The sequence below is a fragment of the Rattus norvegicus genome, chromosome 16 (genome assembly GCF_021556685.1).
Source record: "Rattus norvegicus strain SHRSP/BbbUtx chromosome 16, alternate assembly SHRSP_T2T, whole genome shotgun sequence".
NCBI classification, from domain to species: Eukaryota; Metazoa; Chordata; class Mammalia; order Rodentia; family Muridae; genus Rattus; species Rattus norvegicus.
In genome coordinates this window covers 65,535,939-65,559,872 of record NC_141549.1, presented here as the reverse complement: position 1 = coordinate 65,559,872, position 23,934 = coordinate 65,535,939, and the positions used below count along the sequence as shown (strand labels likewise).

Below are 23,934 nucleotides of genomic sequence, written 5' to 3'. Positions count from 1 at the left end.
AGGCCAGGCCTCCAGTGCCAGCTTGCACATTGTAGTAGAAAGATTATTATTATACCTTCAAATAAATGAACTGAAATCAGAAGTGGAAGACCACACCACAGAAAAGGAAAACATAACTAAATAATTTGAAGATATTCAACAGTAAATAATAATAGATTTTTTTAAAAGCTATAACGTCATTGGTTCTATATTTCAAAGTTTGAGAAGATGCAGGAGCCTAGAGAGATGGTCCAGCAGTTAAGAGTGAGCTCACACTGCTCTTCCAGGGGACCTGAATTCAGTCCCTAGCAGCCACACTGAGTGGCTTACGGTCACCTGTAACTCCAGCTCCAGAGGATCCAACACATTTTTCTGGCCTCTGTAGGCAATTGCACTCATGCATAGAAATGTGATCTACACGTCACACAAGGCAACGTCATTCACTAGAGTCTCGATGTTAGCAAAGACACCTCTCACAAACAGGGGAAACTAGTCTAAACCATTGGAAGTCTGAATTACTGTGAGACATTCTTCTTCCCAAGACTGTGCTCTTAGCTACCATTCTTTGGACTATCCAAAGAGAGGGTTGATCTCTCCTTGTACCAAAAATAGCTCTCGAATTCCTTTGGTTCACGAGTTATCTAAGACGCACTCCTGACCTCTGGAGATGACATACCAGTCATTTCTGAGGTGATAGGCTGAGCGAAGATACATTGGTAATGATCTCACCCACCCCATAATTCTCAAGTCACCTCTGGACATCTGACCTATTCCTGGCAACGCCTGAAGGGCTATTGCCCTGTCACCTCCAGACAATGAAGGCTAAGCATCTAAAGGAACTGACTTCCTGGAGCATTTGAATTTTTATCTGTCCCTTTCAACCCCCGGTGAGCATCTCCTTGTGATTCTAAGCACCAAGATAGGAATTAGATACTCTAGTCTTTTGGTTGTCATTTAAATTTTTTTTTTATTTGGTGTGTGTGTTACTAAGTTTAACCACATGCCTGCAGGTGTCTGAGGAGGCCAGAGAAGGTTATGGGATCTGACCAATGTGGTGCTGGGAACCAAACCCAGGTCTTCTGCAAGGACAGCTAGTACTTTTACTCCCTGACCCATTTCTCCCTCGCCCTCCCTGGCCCCCACTCACACAGTCTTTTGCTTTCCACAAAGAATCAGACTTCCATCCAATGACAAAATGACTCTTAATGCTTCAATTCTGCAACTAAACTCTTCTTATACCGGGAAGAGGCCTGGGTTCTTGCTCCCCTTGTACGAATTCGGCACATTTTTAAAACCAGGACCTGCACTCGTGAATTCGCTTTGGTTTGTTTTCTAGAACAAAATGGGTGTGGACCCATTTGAAGGATGACGGACTCACAGTCAGATACGTCAGTTGACCTTCACCACTGGCCCACACCAAACGGTGGGTCATGGAACATTCTGCTGCTTTCCACTGACCCTGTTATCATTACAGAAGTTTGCACTGCCTGGGCCTCACCCACTGAAGTTCAGCATTCCACACCTGATACGACTCTTAGCAAAGGAAGGGATTAGAAGCGGGCTACTCACCATTCAGGAATTAGGATAAACCCAAGTACACCCAAGTGTTAAGATTTCGCAAGCATCCATCCTCTTGTTCTGAGAGCGATGCCTGAAGCCATCCACTCCACTGAGAATCCTACAGGACTGCAAGGTTCTGGAAAGGAAGTCACACCTACCGTCCACCACAACGGCATTCATTCAGCAATCGGGAGGCGGAGGCGGGCAGAGCTCTGTGAGTTCTGGGGACAGCCAGAGATAGACAGATAAACCCTGCTTCTAAAACAAAAACAAACAAATGAAATAAAGTGGATGGAGATTAGACAAGATTCAGCCGCAATTCAGGATGAACTCCTGGTGGGAAGCCCGTATAAGGGTAAATGCTGTGGGTTGAAGGCACGTGAAACCTAACAATCCCTGGTGACCACCAACGGCCTCTCACGACCATAGACATTTTTATATAGATCGTATCATTCAATCCTTATATCCCATGGGGATCTACTATTGTCTGCCAAACACTTCTCCATCTATTCCTCTGTTAGCCACTGCAATAACCATCTACCTTTTAGCTAGAGGAGGGGCAGGAAGATCTGGCCAATGCATTGTAAACAAACAAGCAAACAATGTAGGTCACGTCCACTTTTATAATAATTCCAGTACAAACAGACGCACACAAGACGGGGCAGCCCCATCCTGGGTTTTAGCAGCTGCGATGGGCAGGAGGGAACTCCAGAGCAACTGATGAATACAGTGTTAGTCAGAGCTCCCTCAGTACCACAAAATACCAAGGAGAATTAACAAGAAAGAAAAAGGGTTCAGTAGGCTCCCAGCCTGTGATGTTCTGGTCCACATTTGGGACTTTTAGACCTGTATTGAGGTAGCTCACGGTGGCAGGAGTACTGTACCAGGAACAGCACTACAGGCACACAGAAGCACACAGGACAGACACGGAGATCTAGGGCTGCAGCCGGAAACACACAAAGGAAAGCACCTGGTTGACTGAAGTGTCTTGGCTTCTCAGCCCCTCTAGGGTCACTTCTTCCATTTGTAGAATACAAATAGTACATTTCCTAGGAGATGTTTGACAGTTTATTTGTGTGTGTGTGTGTGTGTGTGTGTGTGTGTGTGTGTGTGTATGGGCTTGTGTGTATGTGTGCATGTATGTATGGGTTTGTGTGTGTGTGTATGGGTTTGTGTGTGTGTGTGTGTGTATGTGTATGTGTAGGTGTAGGTGTAGGTGTATATGTGTATGGTTTTCTTTGTGCGTGAGTGTGTGTGTGTATGGGTTTGTGTGAATGTGTGTGTATATGGGTTTTTGTGTGCCTGTGCAGGTGTGTGTGTGTGTGTGTGTGTGTGTGTGTGTATGTGTGTATGGGTTTGTGTGTATGTGTGCATGTATATATGGGTTTGTGTGCATGTATGTATGGGTTTGTGTGTGTGTGTGTGTGTGTATGGGTTTGTGTGTGTGTGTGTGTGTAGGTGTAGGTGTATGAGTGTATGGTTTTCTTTGTGCATGAGTGTGTGTGTGTATGGGTTTGTGTGTATGTGTGTGTGTATATGGGTTTGTGTGTGCCTGTGCAGGTGTGTGTGTGTGTGTATGCACACGCATGCATGGGGTGTGTGCATATATCTGTGCATCTGTGAAGGTCAGAATAGGATGCCAGATCAACTCAAGCTGTCATCTGACTTGAGCGCTGGGAACTGAATTCTGGTCCTCTACAAGAGTTACCAAGCTCTCTTAACTGCTGGGCCATCATGACTCCAGCCCCATAAAAAGATGTTTTATGATTAATAGTGCCTGAGATATGAGAAGGGAAAACTAAATGCCTATAAATTCTCTCATGGGTCAGGATAAACTCTCTTGGCAAATAAATAAATAAATAGCAGAAGATAAGGATTTAAATTCTTTCATCACCAACTGAGATTTCCCAAGTCTTCTTTATTCCAAATATCTTGGTCTTTAGCTCCTCTTCGAGTTTAATAGTCGGTGCCCATTTATAGTTTAGCTCTCTGCCCTCATCTAGGCTGAAGACTTATAACAAGTAGCCTGGGTTCACCTTGGAGAGAAGCTGTCTCAGAGAGATCCCTGTGTTTGCAGAGTGAGTTTACTAAGAACAAGTGACATTGTCCCCACACACTCTCAGCAGCATCCAAATGAGAACAAACTGACTTCTTTTTTGCGCCCAAAGGGAATGAAAGTGAGAAAGAGTAACATGTCTCCAAACAACAGCTTGGGCAGAGACCATGGGGAAGGGAGAGGGCTTGAGAAGGGGTTGGAGGCTGGGACTCATGCTATAATCCCAGTACTGAGGAAAGATGACTGACTGTCCTCACCAGCCTGGGCTACACAATGAAGCCACATCTCACAAAAGCCAGAGAAAAGAAAGAAGGGGAGGAAGGTAAAGAAGAGGAGAAGGAATGGGATGTGAGGGGCCCATGTGCATGAACATCTCCATGTATGGGTTAATATGACTCCTGTCATGCCAGAGTACGCAAGGATGAGCATGGTTTGACAGTTGTCCTACCTTCTCAATGTCAAACAGAAAGTAAGAAAAGAAGACTAATGGGGGAGGGTGTTTCCTTAAGATGATCATCACCGTCTCAAAAAAGTCCCTCAGTCCTATAGGCAGGAGCGGTGACATTTGGCCTGTCTAGAAAACATGCAAAGTAGCTGTGGGCTTTAAGAAGTTAGCAGCAATGGAAAAACAAAGGTCTGACCTAAGGAATACAACTTGGTGGTAATGCATTTGTACAGCACTCATGAGGCCCTGGGAGCAGATCTCAGTACTGGGGGTGGGGAAAGAAGAGAGGAAGAGAGAGAGGGAGAGAGGGAGAGAGAGAGAGAGAGAGAGCATCCACCCCTTGAGAAGCTTATCTAAGCTGGTGAGTTATTGGCAAGCCTACCTGAAGGCATAGGTCTTAGGGATGTAAGGTCAATCAATGCCTTTGGTTTGGTGGTGTGTTGGATTGGGAGCACTTATGGAGAACTGAATTAAAAACAGCAGTTAATGCTGAGATGACATTTTGGGGTTTGGAAATGAATACCTGGGCGTTATCTTAAAGTGAATGGTCATCGGATCTTGAAAATAAACGAAGCCAGTCTGGATTCTCAATAATCAAGATAGAAGTGGCTAAGGACGATGTGGCAATTGTCAAGGGCACTTAGGGCCTTTTCTTTAGTGCTGTTGTAAGAGAAACTGAGAAAAATAAAGGGGAACATTGGTGCTTGTCCCTGTGTTTCATTTTAGTCACTAGTGACTCAAAAATGCCAGTCTTACCGTAGAAGTGTGACATACAAAATTAAGATTGCTAGAGTTTAGAATTAGACAGAACGCCAACGCTGGACTCTACTAAATGAATGTAACTTGGGCTTTAATGTCTCCATCCAATATAACATATTGAGAGGTCTTCAACAAGTAGCCACCATTAAACTAGATAGTGAATACAGCAACCATAACAGTCATGATTCTAAGAAGGTGACCTTGGAAGTAATCCCAGAAGCCCAGAACAGGATAACAGGTGACAGAGATCCAGGGGCCATCCACAGACTTCTAAGCAAGTCTGAAGGATTCATTTTCCTCATAAGACTTCCTCCAGAAGACGAGAAGTTGATAGGGCTAAGGTTAGACAGGACAGACTGACTACACCACAGGACATACTGACTCACGGCTGTAAGACACCACTGGGGACAGGAAGCTGGAGTCTACATAAACGAGGCTAGCAAGAAATTGCCAATGGGATATGTCATAGCTGTGCCACTTTTCAGTTTTAAATGACTTCCGTTGGGACAGCATAAGCTTTGTTCAAAATCTTAACCAATCTGACACATATATGCAATCTCTCCCCATGCATACACAGACACACACACACCCCCACACACATACACACACACACCAGAACAATATTGAAACAGCCACAGACCAGCCACAGGGAGGAGGGAGCATCAAAAAGGAATGAGATTTTATTCAAAAATTTAAATTAATGACATATGTCACAAGTGTAAAAGCAAGATGTGGTGATTTGAATGAGAATGGTCTCCAGACGCGCACATGTTTGAATACACACTCCCCAGTAGATGGAATTGTATGAGAAGGGCTAGGTAATGTGGCCTTGTTGGAGGAGTATTGGGGACTCAAAGATCCTTGTGCCCACACTAGGGAAGCAGGAATGTTAAACACACAGAGAGCTCTCCTCAGGGGAGGAGATAGGATCCCTGTTTTCCCACCCTAAACTCTGAAAGTGGATTTTGTTAACTTGTTTGTTAACTTGGCTATTTGTGGCCCTCACCCACCTTTTGCTATAGAGGCAGATCTTACCTGAATGCCCTATGTTTATCCCAGACCTCCCTCCTCAGCTCCCAGTTAGCCCCATACCTCGTAGACATACCAGGTCTTTTGTAGCTTGCTGATCTCTATATGGTTGAACCAGAGATCACACTAACTTCTAAGCCTATTAGCGACAGACCCCGCCTTCATGCTCATATGTTAAGGAGTTTCTGTGTCATCACACATTAAACTTTACCGTGCACCTGGATGGTTGCCCAGAAACTTTTTCCCAAATCGTGCCGTGGCTTAAATATGCCGACAATGAACCGCCTGTCTGTCATTAGACTCCCTCAAGTCTGATCCAGGCTGACGAACCAATCTGAACCAGGTTTTCGTTCTCATCTCTTCGAAGATCACTGCCTGCGTGGATACCTGCAGGATCCCCCTCAGAGCGGGCGTGTCAGTGGCGGTGGCCTTTGAGGTTTAAAATGACCTGAGCTATTCCCAGTGTGCTCTGTGTTTCCTGTTTGTGGAACCAGACGTGAGCTTTCAGCCGCTCCGGATCGGCCATCATGGCTTCTTACCTTCTGAAATCATAAGCCTACTTAAACATTTTCTTTTACAAGATTCATGACTAGATTCATTAGAAAGTAAATTGATCAAAAGACACATAGTCGGTGCCCTTTGGAAGGTTTGGTTAAACATTGGAGCATGCATGATACATCTTTTTTTTTTTTCTGTTTTTTCTTTATTAACTTGAGTATTTCTTATTTACATTTCGAATGTTATTCCCTTTGCCAGTTTCCGGGCCAACATCCCCCTAATCCCTCCCTCTCCCCTTCTTTATGGGTGTTCCCCTTCCCATCCTCCCACCATTACCACCCTCCCCCAACAATCACGTTCACTGGGGGTTCAGCCTTGGCAGGACCAAGGGCTTCCCCTTCCACTGGTGCTCTTACTAGGATATTCATTGCTACCTATGAGGTTGGAGCCCAGGGTCAGTCCATGTATAGTCTTTGGGTAGTGGCTTAGTCCTTGGAAGCTCCGGTTGGTTGGCATTGTTGTTCATAAGGGGTCTCGAGCCCCTTCAAGCTCTTCCAGTCCTTTCTCTGATTCCTTCAATGGGGGTCCCACTCTCAGTTCAGTGGTTTGCTGCTGGCATTCGCCTCTGTATTTGCTGTATTCTAGACCCAGATGCCCTTCAACAGAGGAATGGATACAGAAAATGTGATACATCTACACAATGGAATATTACTCAGCTATCAAAAACAATGACTTTATGAAATTCATAGGCAAATGGAGGGAACTGGAAAATATCATCCTGAGTGAGGTAACCCAATCACAGAAAAACACACATGGTATGCACTCATTGATAAGTGGCTATTAGCCCAAATGCTTGAATTACCCTAGATGTGATACATCTTTAAAGTAACGGAAACCGTCTTCTCCAAAGAAATAACCGTAAAGAAGCTAACACTTTTGTTTGTTTTATTTTTGTTTCTTGAGACAGGGTTTCTCTGAATGTCTTGGAACTTGCTCTGTAGACCAGGCTGGTCTTGAACTCTGAGATCCACCTTCCTCTGCCTCCTGAATGCTGGGATTAAAGGTGTGTGCACCACTCCCCATTCAGTAAGAATCTAACATTTAACTGGCTTAAGTCCTGTTTCAGAAAACCATTTACTGAGATGAATCTAAATGAAATCCAGTGAACTACATTATACCCAGAGAAAGGGTCAGGGGATCCCCGAAACCTGACTGAGACAGGGTGGGCTGAGTAGTAGTAAGACAAAAAGCAGCTGGAAGATAGAGTTGTCAGAGTTTAGGAAGAAAGCCACTGGGTAATAAGGTCATGTCATATGCGAGGGAACTCCCCATGAGAGGTGGGCATTCCACCAGTCACATCGGGGTAAAAATAAACCTTATATCACCTCATTCTTGGTGGTAGTTTTGTATTAGCAAAAAGTTGTAGGATAGCGATCTTGGAAGAATGTCCAAGATACACCATCAGGTTAAAAAAAAAATTAAAAAGTGAGCTGTCCAACAGGGTTTACAGAGATGATGACTTATGCATACAGACAGCAGAAGCAAGAACACACATGTATGTTGCTCACATGCAGACTGTCTTTGGAGGAAAACATAGGACATTGATCATCATGGGGACTGGAGATGAAGCCAGAAGCAAGGCTCTGTTTTCACTTCATTTACTTCTGGTTGAACTTTTTTTTAGCAGGTATAGACGTTTATCATCCTTATTGAAAAACAGTAATAAACAGCATGCCAGTCATCTGGTTTGCTTTTGGTTTACCAAGTTTGCCGCACACACGGACGGGCGAGCATGCTCTGGAGAATAGAGAAGGGGTAAATAAAACTGGATGCACATTTTAAATCCGCCACCTTCTCCCCCGAGCCTCGTTTTACCAGGCTCTTCTCGCGGTTATAATTGGCTGTGTGCACACACAAGCCTACAGGGAGGAAACAAGATAGTCAATGGGCTATCGTCATCGTGTGCTGGGCTTATATTTCATATTCTAAATTGATAGTCTCCTCTGGGGGACTTGGGTCATTATGTACTTTTTTTTTTTTTGCCTAAATAGAATAAAAGATTATGCAACTTTAATCAAAAGACCAGGTCCTGGTAGGGAGAGTTGCCCTTGAAATATCTCTACTGAGGGTAGCTGGCCCCATCTGTATGAGAGACCTCTAGCTGTTTATCTAGAATATTCCACCCACCATAAGGATGGTTGCCAGAGGAAGAAATCTGGGCTGGGTTTGTTCAGGTACCACCTTCAATCATCCCTAACGCCCAAGGTTGTTGGGGTGTTTTGTTTTGTTTTTTTGTTTTTGGCTGATGACTTCATGACAGCCCATTTCCAGCAGGGAGAGAAGGACTGGACAGTTTTGTCCATCTTCCGTGTTTCTGTGCCTCATTCAAGAGCTGGGACATCAGCAAAGGACCTTGTGTCATGGAGCAAAACAAATAGAGACCAAAAGGAACCACAGAAATAGCAAACCTGGGCTGTCTCCGAGACTGTGGTGTCATTGAGTTTAATTTCATCAGCCCTGGGCTCCAGCGGCATAATTTACACAAGCCAGCCAGCCTCCCTCATGGTGGGAACTCATTTTTAATAAATGATAGCAAGTAGGTCCATTCAGACTTGTGACTATGAGTCACCGTATTCGAAGCTGTATGACAAACTCCACCAGAAACCGACAGTCGACCTTGGCTGTGGGACTTTTTTTTTTTTTTTCTTTCAGGAAAAACCAAATATATTTCCTGACCATGAAATTGAGGCCTGAAAGTCTGTGTCAGATTGGTGAGAGGTGTGTGGGCCCATACATTGAGAGGACCATCGTGAGCCATCCTGGCCTTCCTCCTCAGCAAACCTTCGGTTTGGTGCCCAGGGAAACTGGGGAGTAGGAAATATATTTGATTCTGACTAAAACTGAACATCAGTGGGAGAGGAGAGTAAATTACTAGTTGAAAAAAAAAAAAAAACAACCAAAAAACAAAAACGTCATAGCTCTGTGATTCTTGCTGCCACTAAAATGGCTATAAATTAATAGGCGGAAGGCTCCATAATCGCTCCCCCATTCTGAGTCCTTCACACTGTGACAAAGGAGCTTTTCCTACAAGGAAATGAGAATCCATAAAGGCATAGGGGGCACCTGGGATGTACTGGACCGCAGGCCAGAGAAATGACAAACTGAGTCTTCGGGTCTGGATGCAGGCAGGAATTACAAAGACATCATACCCTGTGAGGTCAAAGGTCACCCTCTTGAAGGGTCACTTGCCTGAAAGCTCTGTCCTCCCTTCCATCCAGTAGTAAACCGGGAGAGCAATAAGTGTTTGGGGATCAGGAAATAAAAGAGGGATATCTGTTTCTGAACTGGAAGAGGAGAAAAAGAGTTTAGACTCTTGAATGACAAGGTAGAAATCTGAGCTTCACCCCCAGACCCCAGCACACACCCACAAATGAACATAAGTAGATCCATTTTAAGGAGCACAAACCAAAAGATACTTTATTCCTGGTCTTCGTCTTTGTTTTCAGTTTTAGCACCAAGTCAAATTGTGCCCCCTTTCACGCGCGTGCATGCGTGCGTGCATTCGTGTGTGCATGTGTGTGTGTGTGAACATGTATGCTTGCTTATTTATAAAGGTAAGAGAAAACTCTGGGGGGACGTCAGAGACGCAGATAACACTGCCTTTCAGGGAGAGGCTTCTTGTGTTGAATGATAGAGGTATTTATCACCTGCTGATCTATATTAAATCTGTATATAAATAAAATGTGTAGAAACGGAATTCACCTTAACTGATGCATACATGAACTCTCTTATAAACAGTGTTGAATGTAATGGGACAGCAATTCTAGTTACTAGTGGGGGGATGCGTACAATATAGACGGAAGCCACAGCAGACTGTCATAACCAGCCCCCAACCCTCTGTTTCCGATATATGGTAAAAGGACTAACTTGTTGTTCAGTCATGAGCCCAACCTTTAAAAGCTGAACTATCTCTCCAATCCTAACAGGTCTAATTTTGAGGCTCAGAACATACAAATCTTCCATACTATTCCCCGGGTAACAGCAATGGTGTTGTAGGTATTTCTGTTCTTGTCTCCTGTGCTGGAGGAGAAATGAACCTTGGGAACAGAGAAGAGTGAATGAAGTAGTAAGGATTTGGTTAAGCGAAACATAGAAGAGTTAAAGATTCCTACCGACAAGGAAAAGTACTGAACAGGTGCTTTCCAGACTTAGGGGTAAAGTATCAGAGATTATATACGTTTTGAAGTTTGTTTTTTTAAAGATGTGCAGGGAGTGGCTTGATTATATATGTTAGTGAGGTAAAATCTCAGAGGTCTTGGAGGTTATTCATGGGATAAGAAAGTTTGGCAATGTGCTGGTAGGTAAGCCACTGAGAAGCTAGGCTCTGTGAAGCCTGTTCTACATAGGGATGGTGAAGTTCTGCCTTAGGAAGTGGGGGGGAGGAGCCATATCTAACTTGGTCCATGATTCAATCCTGCTGTGTGATCAAAAGACATATTTAGGGGCTGGGGATTTAGCTCAGTGGTAGAGCGCTTACCTAGGAAGCGCAAGGCCCTGGGTTCGGTCCCCAGCTCCGAAAAAAAAGAACCAAAAAAAAAAAAAAAAAAAAAAGAGACATATTTAATCATGAGAGCTACTCGCTCTCTCTAGCAGCCTGTTTTTGGATTCTACATTTGTTTGTTTTTTACTTTGCTTTTGTTTTTTGAGGAAGGGTTTCTTTGTGTAGCCTTGGCTGTCCTGGAAATCACGATGTAGACCAGGCTGGCCTTGAACTCACAGAGATCTGGCTGCCTCTGCCTCCCGAGTGCTGGGATTAAAGGAGTACTCCCCCACCATCCAAGTCTCTACATCTCACCTGTAGAAGATAGTTTAAAACATCTCCTACTCCCGAAGAAGAAATGAGCTGTAATTCTATCAGAATGAACCACTTGGAGACTGTCTTCCTCCAACCTTCACAGACAACATCTTGGTCACCTATGACTAAGTCTCATGGATGAGTTCCTTTTGTGTCACTGTGACAGAATATGTGACAGAAGTAATTCATGGGAAGAAAGACTTTATTGTTGCTTATAGTTTGAGAGAGTCTCAGTCTGGCATAAAGAGAAGAGGTGGTGAGATCCGTGGGGGTGCTAGTATGCAGAAGAGCTGTTCTCACAGCAGCAAGTCAGGAAGCATAGAGAGCTAGATTGAAGTGGGGACTGGTCTATAACCTCTGCAGCCTGTAGGCCCTGTCTACTAAAGGCTCCAAAACTTTTAAATTAGTGTCATCCTTGGGAAACAAACACTGGAAACATGAGACTCTGAGCAACCATAAGACCTAGGTACAGAATTAGCTTAAAAAGAGAGAGAGAATCCAGGCTGGAGAGATGGCTCAGTGGTTAAAAGCACTGACTGCTCTTCCAGAGGTCCTGAGTTCAATTCCCAGCAACCACAGGGTGGCTCACAACCATCTGTAATGGGATCCAATGCCCTCTTTCGGGGTGCCTGAAGACAGCTACAGTGTACTCATATACATAGAATAAATAACTCTTTTTAAAAGAGAGAGAGAGGGGGGTTGGGGATTTAGCTCAGCGGTAGAGCGCTTGCCTAGCAAGCGCAAGGCCCTGGGTTCGGTCCCCAGCTCCAAAAAGAGAGAGAGAGAAAGAGAGAGAGAGAGAGAGAGAGAGAGAGAGAGAGAGAGAGAGAGAGAGAGACCATTTCAAAACTCAGTCTGAATTCATCACCTGATGCTCTTATTTTCCACTTAAAGCCTTTCAACAAATATGGTGCTGGGAATAAAAATAATTACACATTCGACAGTCATTTCTGCAGAGAGAGACATCAGTATAGAGAAAAGGCAAGTACGTCTGACATGCTGATTTGGCCCAAGGCAATGGTTCTTTTACATCCCTGATCTGCTCCTGTCTGCTCACAGAGGCTGGGATTCTCATGTGTTAGGGCTCAGAACCTTATTAAAGAAATCATTTGGACCTTGAGGCTGCCCTCTTTTTTTTTAAGATCGTGGGCTTAGTCATGTAACTAACTACTTGTGACTTTCCTGCTCTCAGAGTTCTGAGACAAGCAGCGACCAGCCTAAGGGAGAGAGAGCTAGCGCTCTGCCTACCCATGTTCCTGATAACTCTACTCATGTGTACTGAAGATGGGCCATGATAATCTTATGTAAAACAATTTTTAGTTTTTTGGGGGTAATGAAAAAATGGATTCACTCGGTATGAGCAGTTCTCCAGGATTTCTTGAGAAAGTACGCTTATTATTTCTAATCTGGACAGACTAGGGTTGTTGCAATTTCCCAGAAAAGAGGAAGTGGCCGCCATCAACCACATCAATGAACTGCATCAGTCATGAGATTCTTCACATCGTCCACTGCTGAGGGAGAAGTTCCAGCCACGGACAAGATCTTCTGTGCTCCTTTGAAACGAATGTTGTGTCCACACTATTTCTTTCAAAGAAGTAAAACTTCCTCATAGTTGACTGTATTGTGTTGGTAACGGTGACCTCCTTCTGAAGAGTTAACATTAAAACAAACCCAGGACACACCAGAGATGCACAAATAAGTCCAAAAAGGCTGATTTTTCAGCTTGTGCTTATGCTGTGGTCCCTCGGTATATCACACAACGTATTTACAGTGGAAGGGAGAAACTACGATTCTTTTTTCTCAACTCCTGTAAATTTGCAGTTGTCACCAGCTCTTGCAACAGAGAACATAGTTGAGAGGAAAGCAAACTTATTGAACAGTACATACGCCTCTTTTTCTAAAATTAATGTATTTATTCCCTTTACACACTGAACGTACTCCCCCCCCATCCATCCTCTCCCAAGCCCATTCTTACAAATCCCTCCCCCATTAGCACCTCCCCTTCCCCTCAGAGAAAGGGAAGCCCCACCCCTTGAGTACTCCCACCTTGGGACATCCAGTCACAGTAGGACTAAGCACATCCCCTCCCACTCCCAGAGGCCCAACCAGGTGGTCCAGCTAGGGGAAGGGGATCCAGTGTCAGGCAACAGAGTCAGAGACAACCTGTGCTCCAATTGTCAGGGGACCCACATGAAGACCAAACTGCACATCTGCTACAAATGCATACACGACTCTTTACTCAGAGAAACCTCAGTTCAGAACTAACTCTAGGCAGTGGCTTAGCGCCCAGCTCATTCGACACCTTCAACAAGGAACAATATATTTTAGAGAAGTGAGGAGACAAAGGAGAAGCTGGCCTTGCCTTCAGAAAGTGGGGACACTGATAGAAGACTAAAGTCTCTGGGTTTTCATCTGTGACGTTAACTTCCTGTGGAGTTTTTGTGACGTTTCAGAGAGAAGATTCTAAAAAATACGAACCCGACCTAAGGATGTAGCTCCTGCCTAGGATTCATAAAACCCTAGCTTTGAGCCCCAGCACAGGGAAAACTGAGAGCCCGAAATTCCAGAAATCAGAAGGTGGAGGCATTAGGGTCAGAAATGTTATCCTTTCTCAGCAAGCTTGAGGCCAGTCCGGGATCCATGAGACTATGGCTCAAAAATAAATATAAAATAAATTAACCCAATTCAAACTACTTAGTACACATGTGTTCTCGTTTTTATATCGGTTTGACCCAAGATAGAGCTGTCCGAAAGAAGGGGGACACCCTTGAGGAAATGCCTCCATAAGATCCAGTTGTGGGGCATTTCCTCAATTCGTCACGAATGGAGGAAGGCCCAGCCCACTGTGGGTGGGGCCATCCCTAGGCTGGTGGATCTGGGTTCTACAAGAAAGCAGGCTGAATGAGCCGTGAGAAACAAGCCAGTAGCTGCACCCTTCCATGGCCGCTACACCAGCTCCTACCCTGTGTGAGTTCCTGTCCCGACTTCAATGACGAACAGTGATGTGGAAGTATAAGCCAAATAAACCCTTTCTTCCCCAAACTGCTGTTTTATCACAGCAGTAGTAACCCCAAGTAGGGCACCACTGTACAAATCTTAACTATTAGCGTGTGTGTCCCTACAATGTGGAAAGGAGAGTGTCTATGTTGTGGATAAAGAAACGCGGCCAGTCTCCTGTTTTCTATGCCCATGAGCTCTGGAGCCCTTGTCCGTTTCACAGACAGAAGAAAAGAGCTGCTATACTCGTAGGCAAACCACCGAACAGAGCTTACACCGCCACAAAGGAGTGGACTTTTCCACTTAGGCTTTGACTAAATTACTGATAAGCTGTCCCTAACACAAGAAAACACAGAGTTACAGGGCTTAATTTACCCCCATAAAACTCCAGTGTGGGAAGCTTGGCAAAGAGAAGGCAAGGGTTTTTTAACTCTCCGTGGTCAAGTCAGGTGTTACTACTGCGCATGACCGTAGTCACAGCCACTCGGGAGGCGGGGCTGAGAAGATTATATAATAAGTCCATTAGTCGAAAACAAATGGGGGTGGCACAGTAAGATCACATATTTCATTTAAAACAAAAACAAAAAACAAACAAAAGTATTATATAGACCACAAACCAGCTTTCAGCTTGCCTAGAAACCAAGAGAACATTCTGGTCACTAAAGGATTGAGCAAAGGAATTCAGGAGACTTGAGAGTTCCCAGCTCTTCTGTTCCAGGTCACTAAGGTCTCGTGGTCACAGAAATTCAGAGCTTTCTAAAATGGCAGGCAAGGCACATTCCCTATATCCCAGGGCAGTGGGAATGTCGGCATGTAAAGAGCTTGTGCTCAAAATGAGCACTTTCCCACCGATGGAGGGACAGAGCCATGCGGTTGGCAATGTTCCAGCTTGCTAGATACGTTCTGTGAGCCCTTCCACTGTGTTCCTAAAGGGGATCTATGAGAATATGCACCACTCTCCCACGCCTTTTCCCCTTTCCCCTACCCTCCTTCCCTTACCAAATAGTAACTGGAGGAAAAAAAAAAAAAAAAAGCAAAGCCTTGCATTTGACTGGCAAATTTTCCAAAAAGAAGGCTTTGTCCTGTTTATTTTATGAGAGAGAAATTAGAAGGAAGTGACTTGGGTCATTGATACATGGCATTATTTTATTGAATAAAATAAGAACCGTATTTTATATAGACTATAAGCACAAGAGCCTTACTTTCTCTTACAGAGAACCCAAGTTCAGTTCCCAGTGCTCAGATCAAGAAGTTCTAACTACCTGCGACTCCAGCTTCAGGGGCGCCTATGCCTTCCTCTGGCCTCTGCAGGTACTGTGTATATATGTATGTACAGACACACAGACATACACAGACGCATAAATCATTTTTAAATGTACATACATACACAAAGACACACACACACACACACACACACACCTACACATAAATCATTTTTTAAAAATTCTAAAAGACTACAGGCCCAAGGCTAAATTCTATCTTCAACATTTCAGAAAGAAAAAAAAAGGCCTTGGGGGAAATGTACATGCACACCCAATCCTCCAAAAACCAAAAACAAAACAAAAAAGAAGACCTAGTAACTGATGTTGGCAAACTGACATCCACCCATAACCTCTAAGCAGCCACTTGCAGGAAACCCATTAAAAAGGCCAAGCAAAGACATTTCTACTGGTACCTCACAAATGAGGGCATCCAGTATCTCCGAGATTACTTGCACCTACTTCCGGAGAGTGCCGGTTACCCTGCGCCGCAGCCGTCCCGAGACCAGCATGCCTCGGCCCAAAGATCCAGAGGGTGAGCGGCCTGCAAGATTCACAAGAGGGGAGGCAGACAGAGACACCTACAGAAGGAGCGCTGTGCCCCCTGGAGCGGACAAGAAAGCTGAGGCTGGGGCTGGCTCAGCAACGGAATTCCAGTTTAGAGGGGGTTTCGGTCGTGGACGTGGTCAGCCACCTCAGTGAGGTTGGAGATTATGTTGCATTGAATAAACTTTAAAGAAAAACGAAAAAAAAAAAAAAGGCCAAGCAAACACGTGGAAGGAGAGACATGCTGGGTGGGTGAGTCCTCTGTCCATCAGAGCCAGTGATACTGCCATTGATAACGGAGTCATACATCCTCCTGGGAGAAGGGAGAATCTATTGTCTGGCAGGTTGCCAATCCCTCTGTCCTTGTAGTCAAGACTTCAGAACAGACTAGAAAGAGCAATTAAGCCGTTTCCGCTAACATAACAACTGGCCTAGTTTTCCAGCGGTTCTTCTTGATTGGTACTGTCAATCACGCACGATGGGGAAACCGCTCATTCAGGAAACAGGAGGAGCTGGTCACCTTCGCTGCAGCCAGGATATGACAGAGAGTATCCCTGCTCATAGCTCAGACTCCAAAGCCCGTCTCACTACTCTTCCCCCTCACTTCCCTTCCTCAGAAGGGAGGCAGGAAAGTGTAAACTGGAAATGTATCCCAAAGTGGAAAGATCCACAAATATTTGGCCAACAGCCTGAGCACAACTCCAGCCATAGATTAGCGTCTAGTTGGTAAGTCACTCTCCCATGTTCTCTCTCCTAGCTTTTTTTTTTTTTTTTTTTTTTTTGGTTCTTTTTTTCGGAGCTGGGAACTGAACCCAGGGCCTTGCGCTTCCTAGGCAAGCGCTCTACCACTGAGCTAAATCCCCAACCCCCTCTCCTAGCTTTTGATTTTGGTTACATATCTCAGTTTGTCTGTGCCTCTGGAACAGAAGCCACTAGGTCATTGTTATGGTTTGAATGTGGGTTGTTCCTTATGGGCTCCTGGGATTTGAGCACATGGGTCCCAGGTGAAGGAATTGTTTTGGGAGGATGTAGAACTCTCATAGACGTGTCCATCCTGGTGACTGCAGGCTGCTTGCATCCCAGGATAACTGTGAACGAGGCCCGGCACATTGATAGAAGACAAGAGCATTTCACAATATCAGACGGTTGGACAACCTAGCTAGAGGTGGGGTGGCTTGGTCAATTGTTACCCTTCCTGGTTCCAGCCCATACTCTCTCTGCCTCCCTCTCCACCGAGATGACAGGAGTCTTAATGCCCCTGTTTTAATGACCTGTATCATGCCTTGTCAATCAAGATGGGCTATACCCTCAAACCATAAGCTGAGACAGATCCTTCCTCCCATAGGTTGCCTCTGTTGCAGTAAAAAAAAAAAAGCCGTCTTTTAACCCACACTATATCCAGCACTGTAGTGCCACACGTTATCTGTGGGATATTTTCATTTCAGACAATAAAGCATCTCACCTGCTAAGCTCCATCCCGTATCACACTGCTGATGGCTACTCTCTGAGCCCGCAACAATCTCTCCACCCATCTAGTTCCCAAGTCAGGTTGCCACCATGCCAGACATACATAACCCAATTCCATGGCGACCCAGTGTGTCCAGTCACCACACACTCTCTTGAACTCAATTAAATCGCCAATGAAAGAACACACAACACAATACCTCTGATCCAATTAATAAGATATAATTTGCTCATCCAGACACACAAAGCCCTGTACACATTCATCCCTTAAGAATATTCATAATAACCTGTAAAGGTACAGAATGGAATTTTTTTTCAATATATAAGTCTTTTGGGCTGGGGATTTAGCTCAGTGGTAGAGCGCTTAACTAGGAAGCGCAAGGCCCTGGGTTCGGTCCCCAGCTCTGAAAAAAAAAAAAAAGAACCAAAAAAAAAAAAAAATATATATATATATATATATATATATATATATATATATGTCTTTTATTGTCCCAAAGAGCCCAAATTGTACTTGTGATCAGGATCTTGTTTCTGGAGCTGGGAAACTGAGGTCTCACTCGTCAGCCTGCTGCACGGTTCCCTTCTCAGAAACATAGATGCCGTCCAAAAACTTACTGATATCCTTGTTTTTAACTGTTGTGCCTTGCTGAATCAGAGCCGCTGAATTTGAGACAAGTTCAATATCATTTCCTTCAAGGATTAACTCATCCTTCTGGGCTTGAGAGACAGAACAAGCAACATTTGTCCTCATCCAAACCCTCCGGATGTATTTTTCACCCAAGAAATTTCGGATTTCAACCAAAGACCCATTCTCCTGAATAACGACGTTGATGGGGAAGTGAGCATACACAGACCTCATCTTGTAACAGAAGCCCTGTGTCACACCCTTTATCATGTTCTGAACGTGACTGCAGATGGTTCTGACAGTGGCCAGTTCCTTCCCATTACCCCACCACTTGTCAACACGGAGCCTTTTCTCTTTCTTTCCAAGAAGACTCAGTTCTACATTGATGTGATTGAAGTCCCTCCGCAGGGTTCCCCTGGGGCCCTCCACAATGGCTGTGCGCCCCTTCAGAGTGATGTCCACATTTTCTGGAATGTCGACAGTCTGATTGCCGAGAATGGTCTCCTTTCTTGCAGTAGATGGGACAAAGAAAGCCAGAATGGAATCTTAACATTTGCCTCCATGTTCTCCTGGCTGCTCTCTCTCCTCCCTCCAGTCTTCTCCTCCTCTCTAAAACTTTTCCCCCACCCATCCTTCCTTCTCGTCCAATGACAGGCCTCATTCTATCCTGTACCTGCCTTCACCTGCATAATGACATCATCCTACATGTCTGTACCAAGCATTTTGTCTCAGTGATGAGAACATGAACCAATATAGCAATCTACAAAGAACAGAATGTTTATTTTTAACAAATGGTTCTAGAGGCCGAGCTCAATGAATATGGTTTCATGATTTGTCACTCCATAAAAGAAGACCCAAGGGTAAGTGAGGAGAAGAGGGAGGACACAATAGGAGATCAAGACTCCCTTGTATAACAAACCTGCATCCACCATTACGGCATTAGTTGAGTCGAGAGGGTGGAGCTCTGCCTCCCCACCATGCTGCACAAGGGAGTTAGTTTCAACACACGGACTTTGGAGACAGAGTCAACCCACAGCACTAAGTGAATTCCAAAAGTAGATCAGTGTGCTGAATTCTCGTCCCTCTGTTGAATTATGTAGGAATTATAGGAACAAGCAGTTGTCACTGTCTCTTAGGCAATATGAGACAGTAAAAGTAAAATACCTAAAAGTGGCCAAGAAATTATCATGTTAACCTGAAAAGTCACGTGAGAGATAATCCCGGTGGATTAGCACCGCAGCGTTTAGACAGGACCATCCCCCCCATCACCACCACCACTTCATTCCACCCTTGCCGCGTATCTGGAGCTAGAGAGACAGCTCAGTGGTTAAGGACCCTGGCTGCTCTTCCAGAAGTTCTAGGTTCAATTCCCAGCACCCACATGGTTGTTTGCAACCATCTGGAACTCCAGTTCCAGGGGGATCCAATACCCTTTTCTGGATTCCTTGAGACTCAGGCACATCCAGGGTGCACGGACACATGTGTAGGCTGTAGGCAAAACACTCATACACATAAAATAAAAGTAAACTCCTAAATACAGAAAAAAATTAAACTGTAACATTAGACATCCCCAAAAAACGTTGTTCCAGAGGACCTCAGATCTACACAACTGTCAACTGATCTCAAAGGCCAGTCTTATTATTTAAACATCATTTTTCTACCCTTCTTATTTTTCAAGCTTTTTCTCTTTGTGAAATAGAAAACAATTTTCACATTTTGGGCAGTAAACATTTGCACGATGCTATAGTGCCTTCCTGGTGTTGCTTTCTCAATACTTTTAGGAAATCTCTCTGGTAGTCTAAATGTCTTCACCCCCATAAAGGAATATGACCACTGCTGTTGCCATGTGGGGAGGTCTGTCCTCCAAAGGCAGTTCTTAATGAAAGTGAGTAGCCTCTGCCCACCTTACTTGCAGTTAGCAGGGCAGATGTCAAGTCTGTTATTGCAATGGACCGACCCGGCAGTCAGAAACTGATTTAAAGCAAGATGGCACCTCTGTTTCTGGATAGGACTAGGAGTGGGGGGACTGTTAAGAGGCGTGGTTTTCCTGCACTCTCCACTGACCATTTCACTGGGCCCCTTCCCAGCCAGATTTGGGAAAGCAGCCTTAGGAACTGGCACCTGTAGTGGGATAAGCCTGGCATTCCTCTCTGTGGTTCGCTCCAGATCGGTGCTGGAAAAAATTAATAGAGAAAGCTTCCACAGCTCCCAGGCTGCAAACATCTGTGGCTTGGGAATCTAATGCAGATGATGGGGAAGCTGATGAAGGTGACAAGGAAAAGGGGTGCACATGTTCCTGATACTTTGGGTCCCTCAACGATGGGCAGCTGGTGCCACCTACTCCATTCTGTTCCTGCCCCTGCCTCTGTCTCTGTGTCTCAATGTCTTTAGGTCTCTGTCTCTCTTGATCTCTTTATCTCCTCTCTGTCTCTGACTCTGTATCTGTCTCTCTGTCTCTGTCTCTCTGTCTCTGTCTGTCTCTCTGTCTCTCTCTATCAGCATGTCTTTGCTACCAAATGGTCACCCCCACTTGGAATAGGTCTGAAACCTATTGCAGAGTTCTCCTGCTTTGCTCCGACCCACCTATCTGTTCTTGATCGACACTTTAATATATGACTCTCTTTGTCCTAAACTAATAGGCTCTCATGTAATCTTCCACAGTGGAACCCAGTGTTTGAGGAAACTCAAATCTATGTTTCTGGGCCAGGTTCACTTCCGCTTGGCTCCAGAATAAACTACCTCATTCCTTTTGAGATGAGAACTGCTTCTGAGTCAATACAAAACAAAACCCTGAGCTCCAGCTCTATAGATGCAAACAAGCTCAGCCTTCAGAAGGCCACCTTCCCTTAGATGTCAAAACGGATCAATACGCTACCTGAACTGAGCTCAGACTCTGACCACGCAAGGCCAGAAGCTACTGTTTGAATCCCTTTGCAGGGAGGACCTGTTGAGAGCTTGCTCCGTCGTTCTTTGTTACCTACTCCCTTACCTTTGTTCTAGAAGCTGCCTGGATTACCTCCCCTATGTCATATCTGCCTTTCCTTTCTGGCTGGAGCAGATGTCCCAAGAAAACCTTCCCTGCATCCCTCTGGGTCTGGATTTATTTCTATCATTTCTAGATGCAAACACGAGGCTATGATAACACCATGAATGCTTGGTCCCCTCCACAATAACAGAATTCCCTCAAACTCAGGTCAGCATATACTAATCTATTTAATCAAAGCTGGGGGGGGGCATCTATTCACAAGTTTTGATCCCTGCTAGGAAGCAGACATTTTGCTAACTCTGAGATGCAAAACTAAGCGCTATTTACTTCCTCTCATTAGGCGCCCTTCGGGCTTGTAGCTTAGATAGAAAAACAAAGCTAGACCATTGTGGAAAAGACTATCCAAGAGAGAGGAAAAGAGTGCTGGTAAAAGGTGTAGCATTTGAGCCGAGTTATCTTAGTCAGATAGAAGTGTAGCTGATAGGGGCTTCTTAACTCAGCATGCGGCATGCACATGCCTGGGGGTGACTGGCTCTTGTGTTTGTTTCTTGTGTTTTAGTTTTTAAGGTTTTTGTTTTGTGTTTTGTGTTTGTTTGTTTGTTTGTTTTGAGACATTCTCACTCACTGTGTAGTCCTGAAGTTAGCTCTCAGAGATCCACCAGCCTCTCTGCTTTTCAAGTGCTGGCATTAAAGGTAGGTGCCACTGAGATGGGCAGTATGCCGTTTTAGCAACGCTGGAGATGGGGAGAGGAAGTACAAAGAAATGAGGACGTTCATTCACCCAGCAAACATTCATTGAATGTGGGTAAGGACTTTCTGTGTGGACTTTGAAGATAAAAGATGAGGCTCAGGCGTTCCCAAGTTTCCCTTCTAGATCAGTGGTTCTCAATCTCCCTAATGCTGTAGCCCTTTAATACAGTTCCTCACAGTGTGGTGACCCTTGGCCATAAAATTATTTTCGTTGCCACGTCATAACTGTAATTTTCCTACTGTTATGAATCATAGTACAAATATCTGATATGCAGGCCATCTCATACGTGACCCCCGTGAGAGGGTCACACATTTGAGAAGTCCTGTTTCAGATGAAAGACACAGGCAGGAAATGAGCACTAGCATGAAAGCCATGGAGATACGGACTAAAGGGAGGGCAACACAGTGTGATGTGATGGGGAAGCGGGCATCTTTAGACAGATGGGTGCAGGCGTGAGCTAGAAGCCAACAGCACGGGAAGTAGATGCAGAAGTGTCCAAGTGAGCGCAGGGGTGAGGAGGTGGAAGGAGTGGCCCCTGAACACTAGGGTAGCCGCTTAGAAACTCAAGGTGTGGCCTCCGTTGCTTCACTGTTAACCAGAGTGATAATTTTCAAGGTCTCCTCAGTTGGTGACATTTCTTTTACACACCTGAAACTTATACGTGTAATCTCAGACAGGAATACACATCCACATTCCACATCAGTGTGCTTCTATGACCTTTTAAAGATGCCATACCTATCCAGCGCTGCCCAAAGGAAATCAGGGCTCATAAGATAAAGTCGAAAGAGGAGAAGAGTTTCATATCCAGAGGAGTCTTAACAGCTGTGTTTCCTTTCACTCCCATTTCACAGCTGGACAAAGCAAGAACCGCAGTGCTTATGTGACAATCTAAATCCATGGCACAACTGGAACCAGAGAAAGCCCAGGTCCCCTGACTTCCGGTCTCCATGCTCTTGGTGGCAGCCATTCCATTTTCTGAAAGACTGAACCAAGCGTTTGGTCAATATTTGTCTCTTCAACTGAACAAAGGATGATGCTTACTACACCGATGCACCTCAACTCAAACAGGATCACAACGAGACGCATGAGTCTCTGTGAACACAACCGTAGAGCCTACTGGATACCTTGTTTTCCCCTGTTCCCAGTAGCCCCTGCAGACACAAAGACATCACTGGCTATCAGGGGGCCTTGGTGAATGAGCTTGGCTGGATGCAAAGTGTCAGAGAAGAACAAACTAAACATGGAAAAATCATTCGGTGGTTGAGCCATAGACATTATGGTAGAAATATTTCTGACTTCTGGGCTCTTCCAGCGGATAGTGGTAGCCCATTGTAGTTGACAAAATGGTTGGCCCTCCCTCTAACTTTTCCACATGGGAAAAATATAGAACATGTTTGGCCTTGAGAAACTTTTGGCATTTTCCTGTTCCTCCTGAGATCCATGCAGCCTGAGAAAGCCAGTGTTGTAGGAACTATTTTTGACCATCTAATCCCAAATGCTGAAGAAAAAAAAAAAAAAAAAAAAAAGAAGACCAGCCATACCAAGCAAGAAAGGGAGTCTGACATATGCTCACACTGAGTTCATTTAGTTCCATCTCCTATCCCCAAAATTCACAAGCACCCTCCTTCTCACCCTGGAAGACTCCTTTGTGACCGGAGTCACCGAGAAGTTTTCTAATTGAAAACTCCCGTTTGCTCAGGATTTATTTAGCTATTCCTCTGACACACTCTCGCTAACTCTGTAGCTCCTGTGGGAATTGTACAGGGACATTTACTCATAAGTCCCCAAAGCACGCTAAATAAACAAGTAGAGAAGAGCCATCTGGCAAAGTGTTGGTAAAAAACACTTTCCCTAGATTTGATTTCCCTGTAAGCCCCTTCACAGAGAGCCCAGCACACAAAATCAAAGTTTGCAAAGCAAGCCCTGCCCCCAGTGTGTGCACACGTGTACACACACAGACACACAGACACACAGACACACACACACACACTATTTGGGGAAGGCAAACACACAAAACGCCTTCCAGGTTATTAAAAAAAAATGCAGGCTCAAGGAAGCAGGCAGATTCCCTCAGTGTGAACTGGGGTTTGTGAAGAGACTTCTGACGGGTTACCCTCAAAACAAC

At 44.8% G+C, this 23,934-nt stretch overlaps 1 protein-coding gene and 1 pseudogene across 1 annotated transcript; both read right to left on the bottom strand.

Moving 5' to 3' along the window:
• Erich1 (glutamate-rich 1) overlaps nucleotides 1-23,934 on the bottom strand; it is a gene marked incomplete at its 5' end in the record, with an annotated part of 52,793,804 nt that overhangs the window by 18,104,491 nt on the left and 34,665,379 nt on the right.
• On the bottom strand, nucleotides 17,953-19,012 carry LOC148000591 (large ribosomal subunit protein uL6 pseudogene; annotated as a pseudogene). The gene is made up of 2 exons (XR_015640141.1): nucleotides 19,008-19,012; nucleotides 17,953-18,580 (listed from the first exon to the last, which is right to left on the bottom strand). The product of XR_015640141.1 is annotated as a large ribosomal subunit protein uL6 pseudogene (transcript).